The 16,456-nt window shown below is 42.7% G+C and overlaps 1 protein-coding gene across 4 annotated transcripts in view; it reads right to left on the bottom strand.

Moving 5' to 3' along the window:
• LOC132174791 (uncharacterized) overlaps positions 1-16,456 on the bottom strand; it is a 74,913-nt gene that overhangs the window by 34,186 nt on the left and 24,271 nt on the right. The window lies entirely within an intron of this gene.

Here is a 16,456-nt window from a genome sequence, read left to right as displayed (position 1 = left end):
CTATTTAACTAAAACAAAAGATAAAGTGTTAAATCAGAGGAATGGGAGATGAGGCTAAGTTGCATCTTGTAAATTGGGACCAAGTTTGTCGTCCCTTGCACTACGGTGGTCTTAGTATTCGAAAGTTGCATCAGTTTAATCAAGCTCTCTTAGGGAAATGGCTTTGGAGATAAGCGAATGAGAGTAAGGCTCTTTGGTGCAAGGTTATCAAAGCCAAGTACGAAGACCAGGAAGGCGGGTGGTGCACGAAGGAGGCTTCGGGTTCTCATGGTATGGGTGTATGGAAGCATATTCGACAAAGTTGGAGTTCCTTTGCCAAAGGTTGTCGGTTTGAGGTGGGGGTGGGTTCGAAAGTTCATTTTTGGCATGATATTTGGTGTGGGGAAAATCCTTTGAAGCAAGACTTCCCATCTTTGTTCAGCATCGCTAGACACAAAGAAGCTTGGGTGAAGGATAATTTTACTTGGAGGAATGGGGTTGTAGAGTGGAATGTCATTTTTGTGCGACCCGTTCAGGACTGGGAGATGGATTTTGTTGCTCCTTTTTTTGATCGGTTGTACTCGTGCAAGATCTTTGTAGGTACGGTGGATCGTATTTGCTGGGCCTCGTCTAGGAAAGGCAAGTTCGAAGTTAAGTCGCTCTTCAAGTCCTTGTCTAATTTTGACCATAAAGTGTTTCCTTGGAAGAGTATTTGGCGCACAAAGGTGCCTTTGCGAATGGCTTTTTTCGGGTGGACCGCGGCCCAAGGCAAAATTTTAACTCATGATAATTTGCGTAAGAGGAACCTTGTGGTAGTGGAGTGGTGTTGTATGTGCAAAAAGTCGGAAGAGTCAGTAGATCATCTTCTTCTCCATTGCGAAACCGCAAGAACTCTTTGGCACACTATTTTTAGTCGGTTTGGGTTGCATTAGGTTATGCCTTGCAGAGTGAGGGATTTGTTCTATTGCTGGTGGTCGGGAGGTCGTGCTCGAAGCGCGGTAGTATGAAAGATGATCCCTCTATGTCTTATGTGGTGTATATGGATTGAAAGAAATGCTAGATGTTTTGAGAACTCTACTAGGACTATAGAGGAACTGACTCATCTTTTCTTCTTTACTCTTTACTCTTGGACGGCCGCTTGGCTAGCTCCTTTAGTAATTAGTTTTTCTGACTTCCTCTTTCATTTCTTTGCCTCTTAGGTGCTCTCTATTTATACTTCCTGTGTATATGGGTTGCGCTCATCTGCGCTTTTGATATATAAAATTTTTACTTATAAAAAATAAATAAAGTGTTAAATCAGAATTCAAACTTAGGACCATTGATCTCTGATACCATTATTAAATTACCATTTAGCCTAAAAACTTAAACTAAATAAAAAGTGTGAACTTTATTATTTAATCAATATTCTAGCATTAATAAAAAAATAAAAAAATAAAAAATAATAAAAAATAAAAAAATAAATAAAAAGAATAAATTATGTCCCACTTACTTACTAGCTACTACGTTTTGAAGGATAAATAGATTTCTACATTTTAGCAGGCAAGTCGGAAGAAGCAAGAAAAAGACAGAATAAGACATGTTAGTGGTTTCACAATTATTCCTAGAAAATAGTTATGATTATGTTCATCATTTGAATACTCAATTACAAATTGGGTTGAATGGAAAAGGTAATGCCATCATAATCCCTTCTAATGGTAGTAGAGGCGGAGACAGCAAGATTGGAGGCAACAATCGCATCTGGGCAGGCCGGAATCGAACCAGAGATGGCCGAAAAGGGTGTATCCCTTTTAACAGAACCCATCGGAGCCGACGTAAAGGGTGGGTCAGCCCCTAGGTCAGAAACCGCAGGCAATACTCCACACAGACCTCGCCAGTGACTCACAGTTGATTGTGAAGACTCGCAATGGACCAATAAGGGTAGTAGAGCACTAGCGGTAGTAGAAGGAAGAGGGCTGGTTCACAAGCTAGATAGTGAGGGTCAAATGATGAATACAGGAAGTGTGGATGGAGGACGAGAACTAGTAATCACTGGGGAGGAAGGAAATTTCAGTGTGGGGGAGGGTGAGCAGGACACTGCAGTGGTGGTATTTACAGGAGTTGCAAGGGAAGGACATGCGATGTTGGATATTGAACCTCTAGCAATTGTGGGGGAACAAGAAAGGAATTCACCAATGCCTACATAATGGGTGATTGAGAGAGTGAAAGACATTTGCTATGCTTTGGGACTATCATGTGATGGTCATGAGGAAGAAATGATGGCTCTTTTCTCTGATATTGAAGCTAAAAGAGATAAAAGAAGGGTGGAGGCGGTTATTAATGTAAGTGAAAAGTCTGGCAACAGAGGAAGCTGCGAGTTAAAGCAGTTGGAGTGCTCAGTCAATTATGATGGGAAAGGAGGTCAGTCATCTCGGATGTCAGGAAAAGGGAGGGATGGTACAGGATATTTGTGAACCCAAAAATAATCACATGGAATGTGCGAGGTAAGAATGAGGTCGAAAAAAGAATGCAAATTAGGAGGCGATTAAGGGAGTGGAAAGCTGATATTGTCTGTTTGCAAGAGACAAAAATGAGAGTGATTAGTAGGGAGGTGGTTGGTAGTGTGTGGGGGTGCAGGCATGCTGATTGGGTGTATTTGGGTTTAAAAGGGGCGTCAGGAGGTAGATTGTTAATGTGGGATAGGTGAGTGGTTAAGAAGATAGAGGAGTGTTTGGGGAGCTATGTGGTAGCTTGTAGCTTCAAAAGTGTTATAGCAAATGTAGAGTAGGTGTTTGCGGGGGTTTATGGGCCTAACGATGATGTGGAACGTAGAGACTTGCGGGCTGAATTGGCTGGTTTGATGTCCATATGGGAGATGCCATGGTGCTTTGTGGGGGGTGGGGGGGGGGATTTTAACGTTGTGCGGCATCTAGGTGAAAGAATAGGCGAAACCAGACATTCTCAAGCAATGGTAGAATTTTCTGATTTTGTTTTTGAGTAGGGTCTCATGGATATTCCGATGGTAGGATGGAGTTTCACATGGTCCAACCATCGGACTTGGTCAAGAATTGATAGATTCTTGCTTTCTTCAGATTGGGAGGAACTGTTTCCTGATGTATCGCAGAGAAGGCTGCCTCGAACATTATCTGATCACTTTCCATTACTGCTGGATTGTGGAGTGGTGAGAAGGGGTAGCAAGCTGTTTAGATTTGAAAATATGTGGTTGCATGCAGAGGGATTTGAAACTTAAAATATCTGGCTTCAATCACATATTCTCAAACTTAAAATAACAACTTCCCCTACTCGAAACCCCACAATCAAGCAACAATGGAAAATAATCAGAAAGCAACCAGAATTAAGGGGGAAAAAAACCATTAATCATCCTAATCGTATCATTTTAATTACAATTAAGAAGTCAAATAAGGCATGATTCCAGATACTATCCTCAAGCTGCAAACAAAATTAAGAAAACATCATAATAATAAACCAAAAAATAAAAAACATCATACAAATTTCAACATCATTAAGGAGAGAGGTAGCAACTATCTGGCATCACAAAACAGTAATTTTGTAAAATGGATTGTGAAGATTGGTTTTTCTTTCAGCTTCGTAGGACACAGATTAGAAGATAAAGCTCCACAACTACCTCTGTTCCATTCCAGAGGTTGAACATTTACAGGCAAAGAAACTTGAACACCAGTTAAGTGTGCATAAGAACTGTATGAACTGAGATTCAATTAATAGGCACATGCATTGCGATGAAAGATCCATATAAAGGAAGTGAGCAAGATGGCAAAATGTTGATAGAAATTAGCCCCAGAAAGATTACAAGTGAATCAAGAAGGGTAACATTTATCAATCTCAAGCCAGATTCAGTGGGACAATTACGATGTGATTCTTACGTGGGAGTCAACTTTTGCTTGCTGGAAGTAAACGGTTCACTAAATTGTAGTAATCACTGTTCATAGCAATGCTGGAAGTCTAATTTTTCTTTATTTCTGGGTCCAGTTAGTAAGGATTCATTCATTTTTATTTTCTATTATATTAATGTACCATCCAAAGAAGTCTTTTTTTATGGTCAAGATTTAGTGCTAGTAGAGTAGGTCATCAGGAAGCCTAAATGACTTTTGTAAAGACACTATTATTGGAGTTTTGCTATCAGTTCAGAGTTTTCTCTCAAACGCTAGAAAACCTAATGCTTTATTTTAGGAGGAGGGATTCCTCGGAACCTACTTGGTGTGATGCTAGTAGTTATTAATTGTTTTTTTCTTGTGTCTTTTTTGCGATTACCAGGAAGTACAATCAAACTTCATCAAAAAGCCTTAAATTGCTAAAACCCCAATTTCAATTAGTTCCTATATGCAACAAAACCTAAACGCAAGTTTCCCAATACAAGATTTTTCTCTGGATATCCTACATCACGTCCTTTGATGATATTAAGAAGATAAAAGAGTTCCTCCATTTGTCAACCATAGTGGGGGAAATTTCAATTATCAAATTAAGACAAAAGACGAAATGCCCACAACAATGACTATAAGATATCACAGGAGATGAAATGTAACAGGATATCTAATTATTTTCTTCCTTCATGAAAATCCTAAAGGCCTTATACCAGTTGAGTAGCACCAATATTAGCTATCGCCACAACCTCCCAGAGTTTAATGATACCCAGAACCAAAGGCATTTATAACTTTTCAAGGTGGAAGGAAAATATTTAGGAAATAAAACACCACTGGCCAAAATTATTCATTGTAGATGAACTCCAGGGTAAAACTAAGCAAGTTATAAATTTTAGATTATGCGGTAAGAGATCTTGTATGCATGCAACAGCAAAAATAGTTACCAATTCAGAGTGCAAGAACAGATCACAACCATACTTTTTTTTTTTTGGTGATAATTAAAGTCAATGTATTAAAAAGCGCAAGGGGCGCAACCCGGTGATAATTAAAGTCAATGTATTAAAAAGCGCAAGGGGTGCAACCCATGTACATAGGAAGCATACAAAAGAGCCCAATACACAAGCTTTAAACTAAAAAAGACGCACAGAGATCTATAAATTCCGCAAGCGTTGAAGCTTACAACAAAATACTCCAAGACCCTCCATGAGAAAAGTGTTTCGAGCACCCTTTTCTTCAATTCTATAATTCCCATTTCACGATCCTCAAAATTCCGCCCATTCCTTTCTCTCCATATGCACCACATTACACACAAAGGGGCCATCCTCCAGAGTTGCATGACTATCCGCTTTCCCCTTTGCCCTCTCCAACTTCCCAAACATTCTTTCAAACTCCCCGGCATCACCCACGTTATACCAAACAGCTGAAGAATCATATTCCATATCTCTACAGTAGCTTCACAATGCAATAAAAGGTGATCAATAGATTCGCCACTCTTCTTGCACGTACAACACCACTCTGTCACAATGATGTTCTTCTTTCGTAGATTTCTAATGTTAATATTTTAACCACTACCGCCGTCCATACGAAAAAAGCCACGCGTAAAGGAGCTTTACTCTTCCAAATAATCTTCCAAGGGCCATCCACCGGAGCTAAATTAATCTTCACCTTCTAGAATGACTTCACCTCAAAAAATTTTCTCTTTGAGGGAATCCAGCTAATTTTATCCACCCCACCATGCCTTACCTGTTGGGAATACAGCATTTCGAAAAATCTTGAAACCTCCTCCAATTCCCAATCATGAACGGGCCGAATAAACCTTACATTCCAATGAATAGCACCATTTACCATCTCCATATTCTCCTCCACCCATGCCTCCTTTACACATGCTATATTGAACAAAGCGGGAAACAAATTCTTCGATGATACCTCCCCACACCACACATCCAGCCAAAACAAAACTCGAGACCCGGTTCCTACTTCAAACCGCACATATTGCTTAAACTCATCCCACCCCTTCGGATACTTTTCCACATTCCCACCCCATACGACCCTCCTACCTCCTTGGAACACCAATCACCCCTCATCACCTCATATTTAATCTCCACTAATTTTCTCCACCACGCATCTCTTTCATGTGCAAATCTCCATAACCATTTACCCAATAAAGCTCGATTAAATTGAATCAAATTCCTTACCCCTAATCCCCCCGCCTCCGTAGGCATGCAAATTTTGGACCAATTTACCAAGTGGAACTTGAACTCGTCACCTTCACCTCCCCACAGAAAATCTCTTTGTATTTTTTCGATCCACTTCGCCACTGTCACTGGAATTTGAAACAGCGACAAATAGTATGTGGGTATGCTAGATAGCGTACTTTTGATCAACGTTAGTCTCCCACCCTTGGATAAATACATACGCTTCCACCCTGCCAACTTCATCTCCATCTTCTCTATGACCTTATTCCATATAGATGGGTCCTTATTATGAGCCCCCAAAGGTAGCCCCAAATATATTAACGGCATCGAATCCACTCCACACCCAAGAATACTTGCCAATCCTTCTACATCTCCCACCTCACCTATAGGAGCAATCATAGATTTTGATAATTTTATTGTCAGCCCCGAAACCACTTCAAAACACAACAACAGACATCTTAAGTTCAGAAGTTGTTCTACCTTTGGCTCGCATAAGATAATAGTATCATCTACAAAATAATAAGTGCAACACTTCCATTACCTCATCGAGCCGCGAACCCACTGAAAAACCAGCCATAAGCTCTCTTTCTGCCATTGCCTTCATCATCCTACTAAATGCCTCCGTCACCAACACAAAAAATAAAGGGGACAAAGGATCCCTTTGTCTCACTCCTTGAGAGCTACTAAAAAAATCCGCCGGAGCTCCATTAATGAGCACGAAAAAGCATACAGTAAAGACACAATGATGAATCCAACCTCTCCACCTTTCCCCAAAACCGCATCTCTCTAACATGTATAATAAAAAGTCCCAGTTGACATGATCATAAGCCTTCTCCAAATCCAACTTGCAAATACAACCCAGTTCCCCAGCTCGAATCCGGCTATCCACACATTCATTCACCATTAAAACAGAATCCAATATTTGCCTACCTGGTATAAATGCATTTTGTGTATGTGACACAAGCTTCCCCATTACTGAGTTCAACTGACTAACCAAAACCTTCGAAATTATTTTATACACCCCGTACCAGATTAATAGGTCGAAAATCCTTTATGTCCACCACCCCAGCTTTCTTTGGAATAAGTGCAACAAATGTAGCATTAATCCACTTCTCAAATTTACCGTTATCATGAAATTCCTTGAAACCGCCATCATGTCCTCCTTAAGCACCTCCCAACATTTATGATAGAACGCCATGGTAAAGCAATCAGGTCCAGGTGCTTTATCACCCTTCAATTTCCTCACCACCGCCCAAACCTCTTCTTCCTCAAAATCTCTCTCCATCCACAATCTCTCCCCTTCACCTGTGGAATTAAGATTTTCCATCAAAGGATTTAAGAATGTGGTTGGTCTCCCCTGACACTGCTCAGAATACAGAGCTTTATAAAAATGCACAATACGATCCTGTATAGCTGCCAGATCCTCGGTCCTACTCCCACCCACCATCATTGCCGCAACCATGTTATTTCTCTTATGCGAGTTTGCCAACCTATGGAAGAACTTCGTATTCCGATCGCCCTCTTTTAACCACAATGCTCTAGATTTCTACCTCCAACTCATCTCTTCGTCAAGGAGTGTCTTCTCTAAATTTTGGGAACACTCATCTCACCTAAGTGTCTCCTCCTCTGTTAAATCTCTACTTTGTACTATGCTATCCAACCCACCCAATACCTCCTCCAACTCTGTTTTACGTTTTCCTATGTCTCCAAAGACCTCCACATTCCATTTTTTGAGATCCCCTTTAAAAGCTTTCTACTTTCGAGCCAACACATAACTAGAGTTGCCTTATAAAGAATAAGAGTTCCACCATCTCTTGACCTGCTTCATTTACCCCTCCGCTTGTAACCACACATTCTCAAACCTGAAGGGAATTCGACCCCTTCTTCCAGTTCCACACTCCAATATCACTGGAAAGTGATATGATAATACTCTAGGCAACCTTTTTTGGCATACATCTAGATAGCGTTCCTCCCATTCTGCAGATATCAAAAATCTATCAAGTCTGGACCCTGCACGCCGATTAGACCATGTGATCCGCCCTCCCTACCATTGGAAGATCAATAAGCCCATGCTCGAAAATAAAATCAGCAAAAGCAGTCATTGCTTGAGTTTGTCTTGTAGCACATAATCGTTCTCCAGGGTTACGCACGACATTAAAATCCCCTCCCACACACCAAGGTCGATCCCAAACATTCATTACACCTCCCAGTTCATCCCAAAGATTGCTTCGGATACCAGCATCATTTGGCCCATAAACACCTGCAAAAGCCCACTCAAAATTTTCTGTGACACTTCAGAAGACACAAGCTACTAAAAAATGCCCTACACATTCCTCAACCTTCTCCACCACTTGTCTATCCTACATTAATAAAATACCGCCGGATGCACCCGTAGATCTCAAGTATAGCCAACCAAGGGGTTATTATTCTAAATACTTTTCTCTTTTTCCCTGTGTTGATTGGACTTTGGAGCATGGTGGGGTTTTTGCTGTGCATGTATAGCAGAAATTCTAAGAAGCTGTAAATAGATTTTTTTTTTGATAAGTAAATTGTATATATTAAAAAAAAAAAAAAAAAAAAAAAAACGCAATGCGCCTCTAAGTACACAAGAAAGTATACATAGGTAGCCAAATTTAAACCCAAAGAAAAAACCCAAAAACCCAATTATTAACCACAACCAAACAGAGAACCAAAGAAAGAACCCAAAAAACCCAAAAACCGAAGCCCACAATGGCCCACCATCAGCCTAAAAAAAACACCAAGCCCCTAATGCACCTCTGGAGGAAAGGAAAATGCATTTTTGGTCCCAACACAATCCCGCTGGCGATGGCACCTCTCTGAAGAAAGTCTCTCTCTAGCCTCATAGTTGATGGAGCATTCTAAATTCTTGAATTCCCTCTTCCCTTTTACCTTAGAGGTATAAGGCTCCCGCTTCTCTTCAATTTTTGAAAAGAGATTCAAAAGACTTTTCTCATCACCTCCTTCACCATTAGATAGTCCCACACTGCAGGCGAATTTCACCGCATCTATCACCACCTCTGAATAGTTCTCCACCCCCTTCTCTGAAGGTTCCACTACAACCTCGGCAAACAGTTCCTTGTTCTTATGCAACTGCTTAGCAATCTTCTCCTTCACCCTCCGGGCATACCCTATTTGAGATTTGAAAACAGAGGAGTAAATTCGAGCACCACTCTCCGACATGCGAGGAAAAGGTTCGCTTATTCTCAAACCCAGCTCAGCCGCGTGCTTTTCCGAAGTAGAATAGATCTGTGAAACTTCAGCTACCACCTTAGAACCCTTTGTCGACAATGAAGCCTCCTTCATCCCAAGCAGAGAAGAAGAAGAAACATTTCTAGACCCTAAAAACCCCCGACGTAATAACCCTTTCGTCGAAGCAGTCTTAACAGGCTCAACCTCCTTTGCCAGAACAGCACCAACTCCCACCGGAGGGACAAATACCGCCACCAGAGACGGTGGAGAGACAGGGGCCTCCGCCTTGTCCACAGAAGAAACAAAAAGATCCCCAAAACTGGGCAAGGTACTCAGCGGAGTCGACAAACTATTCTGGATATTCTCCGGCATCAGAGCAGCCTTAGTCGAAGATACAGGGACCACCACTGTAGCATGAGACGTAGACCCCGACGCACAGTTCTGTTGGGGTAACTCCTGATGCACCTCCGCCAACGACAACCCCACCAACGCAAGCTCGAAATCAACGCTGGAAACCCCGGCGAGACCACCGGCGACAGGCACAAATGCCTCAGAAACATACGCCTCCCTACGAGCGGCCGGAAAATCAAACTCTCCCGGCGAGGCAGACCCGCACTGTTGAGACTTAGGCAAACACTTAACATGACGCTTCATACCCCTGCGCCAACCTGACTTAAAATACCCAGCATGTTTGGGCTTAAGGAAGACACAAACTTGAGGCCTTGTAAGCCTTTTAAAAAAGCAGAAACGACCCATCATTTTTTCCTTAATGGTAATGCACCCAGCCCAACTAATAGTCCTTTAACTAACCCAGCTAGGACCCGGCCCAAATCGGAACGTAAAAGACTTAGCATCGTCTTGGTCTTCTTCTTCTTCTTCTTCGTATGATCAGCCGCCGGGATAGAACATGTAACAGAATTAGCAGGCTCTGACGACTCTAACTCCAAACAATCCACCATCACCTGCGACTCATAATCATCGTACCAGGCTCAAAAGAGTCCTTCACCGGGAAAAGATCAAGAGGTTGCAAAGATCTTTCCCTCCTCCCAACAGGGGGCACCTTCAAACCAGACACCAGTGGAAGAACCTCCGCAAAGGAGCGCCCAGGGTGACATCCGGATTCTCCCAAACCAATCTTGAGCTGCGTCCCCAAAACAGGGTGCACAGGGGCTGGTGGACCCAACATCCTCCGCAACTCATTTGCAAACCAACGCCATCCCCTCCCACCACGGCCCTCAGGTAGCCAAATGATTCATTTACGACCTCCCTCAGCAAAGACAGCCACCTCCAGGAAACTACCTGCCGTATTAACACCCCCATGTACCATCAAAGCCTAATCGCTCTCGCGGTATGACTTGGCAATATCAACCTTCAACAGAGATTGACTTGCCTCCTCGACCGTATCCACCAACCATGAAGCACAAGGTTGACTCATGAAACTAACCCCAACGAACCCTTTTCTCTTTTCCTCCAAATGGAGATCAAGACACCCTTCCTTTGATGACAGGCAAAAGGATTTCGCTTCTATGGAGAAACGCCGTTCCATTTCAGCTCACCAAAACCTAGCGCACAACACCAATAGCACCGCCGCTAGGGCAGAAAACTATCTTACTAACCTAAAAAATGTAGAGGGACAGAGAGAGGACGGAGAGGGACTCGAATTGCTTTGTTGAACCTTTATGGAACTGTAGAATTCAACATGATGTAGCACTCATTTGTGTTATCTTATCATCTTGTGAGTCATCTTGCAAGTTTGAGGGGCAATGAGAAGAAAAGAAGTTTTAATGTTTAAGGTAGTGAATTACTAATCTCTCTCATCCCAGCAGCGCATGAGGAATAGTGACTGTGCGTGTGTGAATTCTGATCAGTGTTCAGGTAGTGTAGGTTGAGGGTCATCGAGTTTTGATTGGAAAAATGGGTTATCTGGGGTATTTCTATGTAGAAACCAAATCTTTTGAGATTAGATCGAATGTGCAAGGCGGAGTCCAATTGGGGGAGAAGAATCGGGGGGGAAAAACACAAGACGTGATCATGGCATGGCCAACCATTTTCTGGTTAGTGAGTGCCTAGGACTATTTGACAAATAATGAGATCATTCGTGACAATTGGAGGACTTTTTGATTTGGTAGCTTTTCGTACGTGATGCAGCGAAGAAAGAATTCCCACTGCAATTACCTAGAGTTGTCGGAATATGGTGGGAAGGGACAGAGGAGTTTTGTGATTATACCAGAGGGGCATGAAGGGAAGGGATGGAAAGATTGCCGATCGCAATTATAGCGGCTAAAGTTACATTTTGGGAAGAATAGAGAAGGTGTGATCAATGGGGAGGAGTCGGAGGGGAAAATACAAACAGGACCAGTGAGCAAAGGGACCAAAGCGATGCCACCGGCGGGGCCCCAAAACCAGCAGACAAGGCTTCAGAACCGGCGTTCCTATGCAGCAGTGGTGGTTGGGGAAAAAATCACGGCCGGCAATTTTGGTACACAGGCAGCCGGTGAGGGGGATCCCAAACTAAGTAAGGAAGGTTCGCAAATTCTGGAGATCATGAATGGAGATCACGTCCTGCAGCAAAAGGAAATTCTGGCGCCACATAACCTGGAGGATGTCACGAGCATTTAGGAGATATTGCTTTCCTTACAAAAACAGATAGCCAGCTGTCTATTTAAGCTGGAGCTAGGCTGTAGGACTAAGGGGTTGGAGCTGGGCTTGGGGAATAAGGGGAAGGAGAATCAGATGGGCCAAGGTAAAGTGGGGAATGGGTTGAGGGACTGGGCCCCAAGAGGGGAGAACGAGAATGGGCCTGATCAGTCCAACTTGATTGTGGAGCCGGTAGATAAACCCACAAGACTTCAGATTATCAATAGGTATCGAAAGATATACGTACGCCGGTGATGGCGCCGAAAAACTGTGGACCACATGTACCATCCGGTGATTGCAGAGTCGCCGGCGACTGATCGAAGTGGGACGCAGGAGCAACAAAAGGAGTTTCTCGGCACAGAACATGCCGATGAGAAGTACCACACGTACCAACCGATGACTGCATAATCGCCAGCTACTGATCGGAGTGGGACGCCAAAGCAACTAAAGGAGTTTCTCAGCACTAAACACGCCGATGAGAAGAAAGGACAAGCTGGGCAGGCTGAAAACAAGACAGAGATGGCCGAAGATGGTACTAGAGAAGGCCCAAACCCTCCCGGCTTCGTTTTCATGGCACCAGAGACGGCGACAGGAGGTAAGGCGGCAACAGGGGTAGCGGAGCAGGGTGAGACTGACGCAGACAGAGCCGAAGAGGGGAACACAAAACCATTGGGAGATATTGAAGCTATGGGTCAGTTCGTGGGTAAGCTTTCGAAAATACCAGAACTCACCGGAAAGACCGCCGGAGACATACCGGCGACAGTTAAGGAACCCAGCAGTGCAGAAATTACCGGCGAGGTGGGTCTGGTTGTGGTGACACCTACAGAGCAGTCTGAAGGTGGGGAAGTTGAAGGAATGGTAGAGGCGACGGAGGCCGAGCAGTGTCTAGACGTTGGTGAGGGGGTTGGTGCAGTAACAGAAATGGTCGGAATACTAGATGAAATGGGGAGGCCGGTAGTTTTAGATATTCCACCCCTAGCCATTATGGGAGCTGGAGAAACTCAGGCTATGTCTCCGGATTGGGTTTTACAACAGGTGCTAGAATTTTGTCAAGAACTGAGACTCAAGTGTGATGGGCATGAGGAGTTGTTGGCACTGTTTACTGCCATTGAGACCAATAGAGCAAATGGGCGAAGGGGCAGTGGTCAATAGGGGAATGGTAAAGTGGGGAATCGACGTAGTCGTGAATTAAAGCAGTTGAAAAGCACAGTGAACTATGATGTGAAGGGATCGCGTAAACTGAATGGAAAAGGGAGGGCTGGAAAATCTTGTTAATGAAACCAAAAATAATTTCGTGAAATGTGCGAGGTATGAATGAGCTGGAGAAAAGAGTGAAGATTAGGAGGCTAAGAGAGTGAAAGGCGGATATTGTGTGTTTACAGGAGACAAAAATGGAGGTTATTAATAGTGAGGTGATTCGGAGTGTGTGGGGGTGTAATCATGTTGGTTGGCTATACTTGAGAGCTACGGGTGCATCCGGAGGTATCTTATTAATGTGGGATAGACGAGTGGTGGAGAAGGTTGAGGAATGTGTAGAGCATTTTGTAGTAGCTTGTGTCTACCGAAGTGTCACAGAAAATTTTGAATGGGCTTTTGTGGGTGTTTATGGGCCAAATGATGCTTGTATCCGAAGCAATTTTTGGGTTGAACTGGGAGGTTTAATGAATGTGTGGGATCGACCTTGGTGTGTGTGAGGGGATTTTAATGTCGTGCGCAACTCTGGAGAAAGAGTACGAGCTACAAGACAAACGCAAGCAATGACCGCTTTTGCTGATTTTATTTTTGAGCATGGGCTTATCGATCTTCCAAAGGTAGGAGGGCGGATCACATGGTCTAATAGGCGTGCAGGGTCCAGACTAGATAGATTTTTGATTTCAGCAAAATGGGAGGAATGCTATCCAGATGTATGCCAAAAAAGGCTGCCTTGAGTATTATCAGATCACTTTCCAGTGATATTGGAGTGTGGAACTGGAAGAAGGGGTCGTATACCCTTCAGGTTTGAAAACATGTGGTTACAAGCAGAGGGGTTCGTGGATGACGTAGCGGAAGACTAAGGTAACTAATCAAAGAGCAGCGTCTTTGATTCTGCAAGGAGAAGCGTCTTCGTCTTCTACCCAAAAAGATAAAAACAAGCCCGCAGGCTAAAAGAAGGATAAAACTCCGCAGAGTATTTGAGAGAGAATTCTCTGATTTTATAATAATTCAATTGATTTTAGTTTTACATAATAGGCAAGCCTATTTATAGAAGAGAAATACTTGTAGAGAAAGTAAACCTACTTCTAGTAGAGAAAGTAAATCTAATCCTAGTAGAGAAAGTAAATCTAATCCTAGTAGGAAAGTAAACATAATCCTATAGTAGTAGTAAACCTAATCCTAATAAGGAAAGGAAATAAAGTCCTAATAAAATAAAATAAAATCCTAATATAAAATTGACAATCAGCGGGAATCGTGGCAATCTTTCCTTTTGTACTTCCATTGTTTGAGAATAGCTAAAATTCTGATCAAGCGGCGCTGCTCCAATATTATTTTTGATATTTTCTTTATTTTCGTTTTTACCGAAAATAAAGATAAATATCGTCCTACATCAGACACCCCCACTTGAAAAAAACTCGTCCTCGAGTTTTCTTTGGGACATGGCACATGTGGCTCCTCTGAAGAAAAGTACTTGGAGAAATCTATATAGATAGAATCAAGACATGATTTTTCCTTTTCGTCTACTTCCACCAAAATTCCTCCAACGATTTCTTCTTGGGTATCATCTTCAACTTCATTGTTTTCTTCAAAAGAATCGTCAATTTTTGTGATGATCGTGATGAGTTGCACCTGTGGTGTAGGTTGCATCTGTGGTAGAGGAAGTTGCACTTGTGGTGGAGAAGGTTGCATCTGTGGTGGAGAAGGTTGCACTTGTGGTGGAGGAGGTTGTAATTGTGGTAGAGGAAGTTGCACTTGTGGTGGAGGAGGCGGTAGCTGTTCCTCCATTGATGTAGTCGTTGGAATCAATGATGGTGGCTGCACATATGTTTTCTCTGATGGCAACTCCACTTCTTCAACCAACTTAACATCTTCCACAACTTCTTCACCATAATTAAAATTCTCTTCATAGGCGAAGGGCCTATTTGGAGAGTTATGAAGATGATTATGGACATGACGAAAGTGGCTTACGTCATCCTCACGGAATCGGTCAACATACAGATATTGAACGGGTTCCCTTCGGATCCCATAGTCATCTGGTGGTAGGAACCGGGCATTGAGTAACCGCTTCATCTTAGGCCAAGATGTCACGGGTCTTTTTCCTTCCCTGGATCGAGAGAGCTTCAACCATTCCCACCAAGCGGATGCTCCACCTTTGAGCTTATAAGCCACCAACTTCACCTTCTTTTCTTCCGGAATACACATGTACTCAAAGAATCTTTCTACCTCCATTATCCAGTCAAGGTAATCTTCAATGTGAAGATAACCATCTAATGAAGGGAGATCGTTATTCATCCGGTACTCCCGAGTGTCTCTGTGATTCCAATGGGCACGCATCTGCCTGCGTTCAAACGACTCCCACAATTGGCGCACCTCCTGTTGCATCATCTGCGCTGTCTGCTTGAGCTCTTGGAATTCGGTTCTCCAAGGAGCCTCTGATCGCTTGATGTATCGCTGGTAGTCGGATCTCGAAACAACATCCCTCTCACGAACGGCGTCGTTATAGAAGTTGTTGTTGTAGTATAAGTTGGCCATCGAATCCGGATAATGCCGGCTCGGATACCCCATGAATTTGGCTTTCGAAAGAGCCCCTCCCCTACAAGCGGCGTTGTTGGAGAAGTTTGTCACCGTTGCGCTGATTGGCCATGATCAGGATAAAGCCTGCTCTGATACCAACTGACGTAGCGGAAGACTAAGGTAACTAATCAAAGAGCAGCGTCTTTGATTCTGCAAGGAGAAGCGTCTTCGTCTTCTACCCAAAAAGATAAAAACAAGCCCGCAGGCTAAAAGAAGGATAAAACTCCGCAGAGTATTTGAGAGAGAATTCTCTGATTTTATAATAATTCAATTGATTGAGTTTTACATAATAGGCAAGCCTATTTATAGAAGAGAAATACTTGTAGAGAAAGTAAACCTACTTCTAGTAGAGAAAGTAAATCTAATCCTAGTAGAGAAAGTAAATCTAATCCTAGTAGGAAAGTAAACATAATCCTATAGTAGTAGTAAACCTAATCCTAATAAGGAAAGGAAATAAAGTCCTAATAAAATAAAATAAAATCCTAATATAAAATTGACAATCAGCGGGAATCGTGGCAATCTTTCCTTTTGTACTTCCATTGTTTGAGAATAGCTAAAATTCTGATCAAGCGGCGCTGCTCCAATATTATTTTTGATATTTTCTTTATTTTCGTTTTTACTGAAAATAAAGATAAATATCGTCCTACATCAGACACCCCCACTTGAAAAAAACTCGTCCTCGAGTTTTCTTTGGAACATGGCACATGTGGCTCCTCTGAAGAAAAGTACTTGGAGAAATCTATATAGATAGAATCAAGACATGATTTTTCCTTTTCGTCTACTTCCACCAAA

This window comes from Corylus avellana, chromosome ca1, assembly GCF_901000735.1.
Source record: "Corylus avellana chromosome ca1, CavTom2PMs-1.0".
In the NCBI taxonomy this organism is placed as follows: domain Eukaryota; kingdom Viridiplantae; phylum Streptophyta; class Magnoliopsida; order Fagales; family Betulaceae; genus Corylus; species Corylus avellana.
The sequence above is the reverse complement of the archived record's forward strand: the minus strand, read 5'-3'. Positions and strand labels throughout refer to the sequence as shown.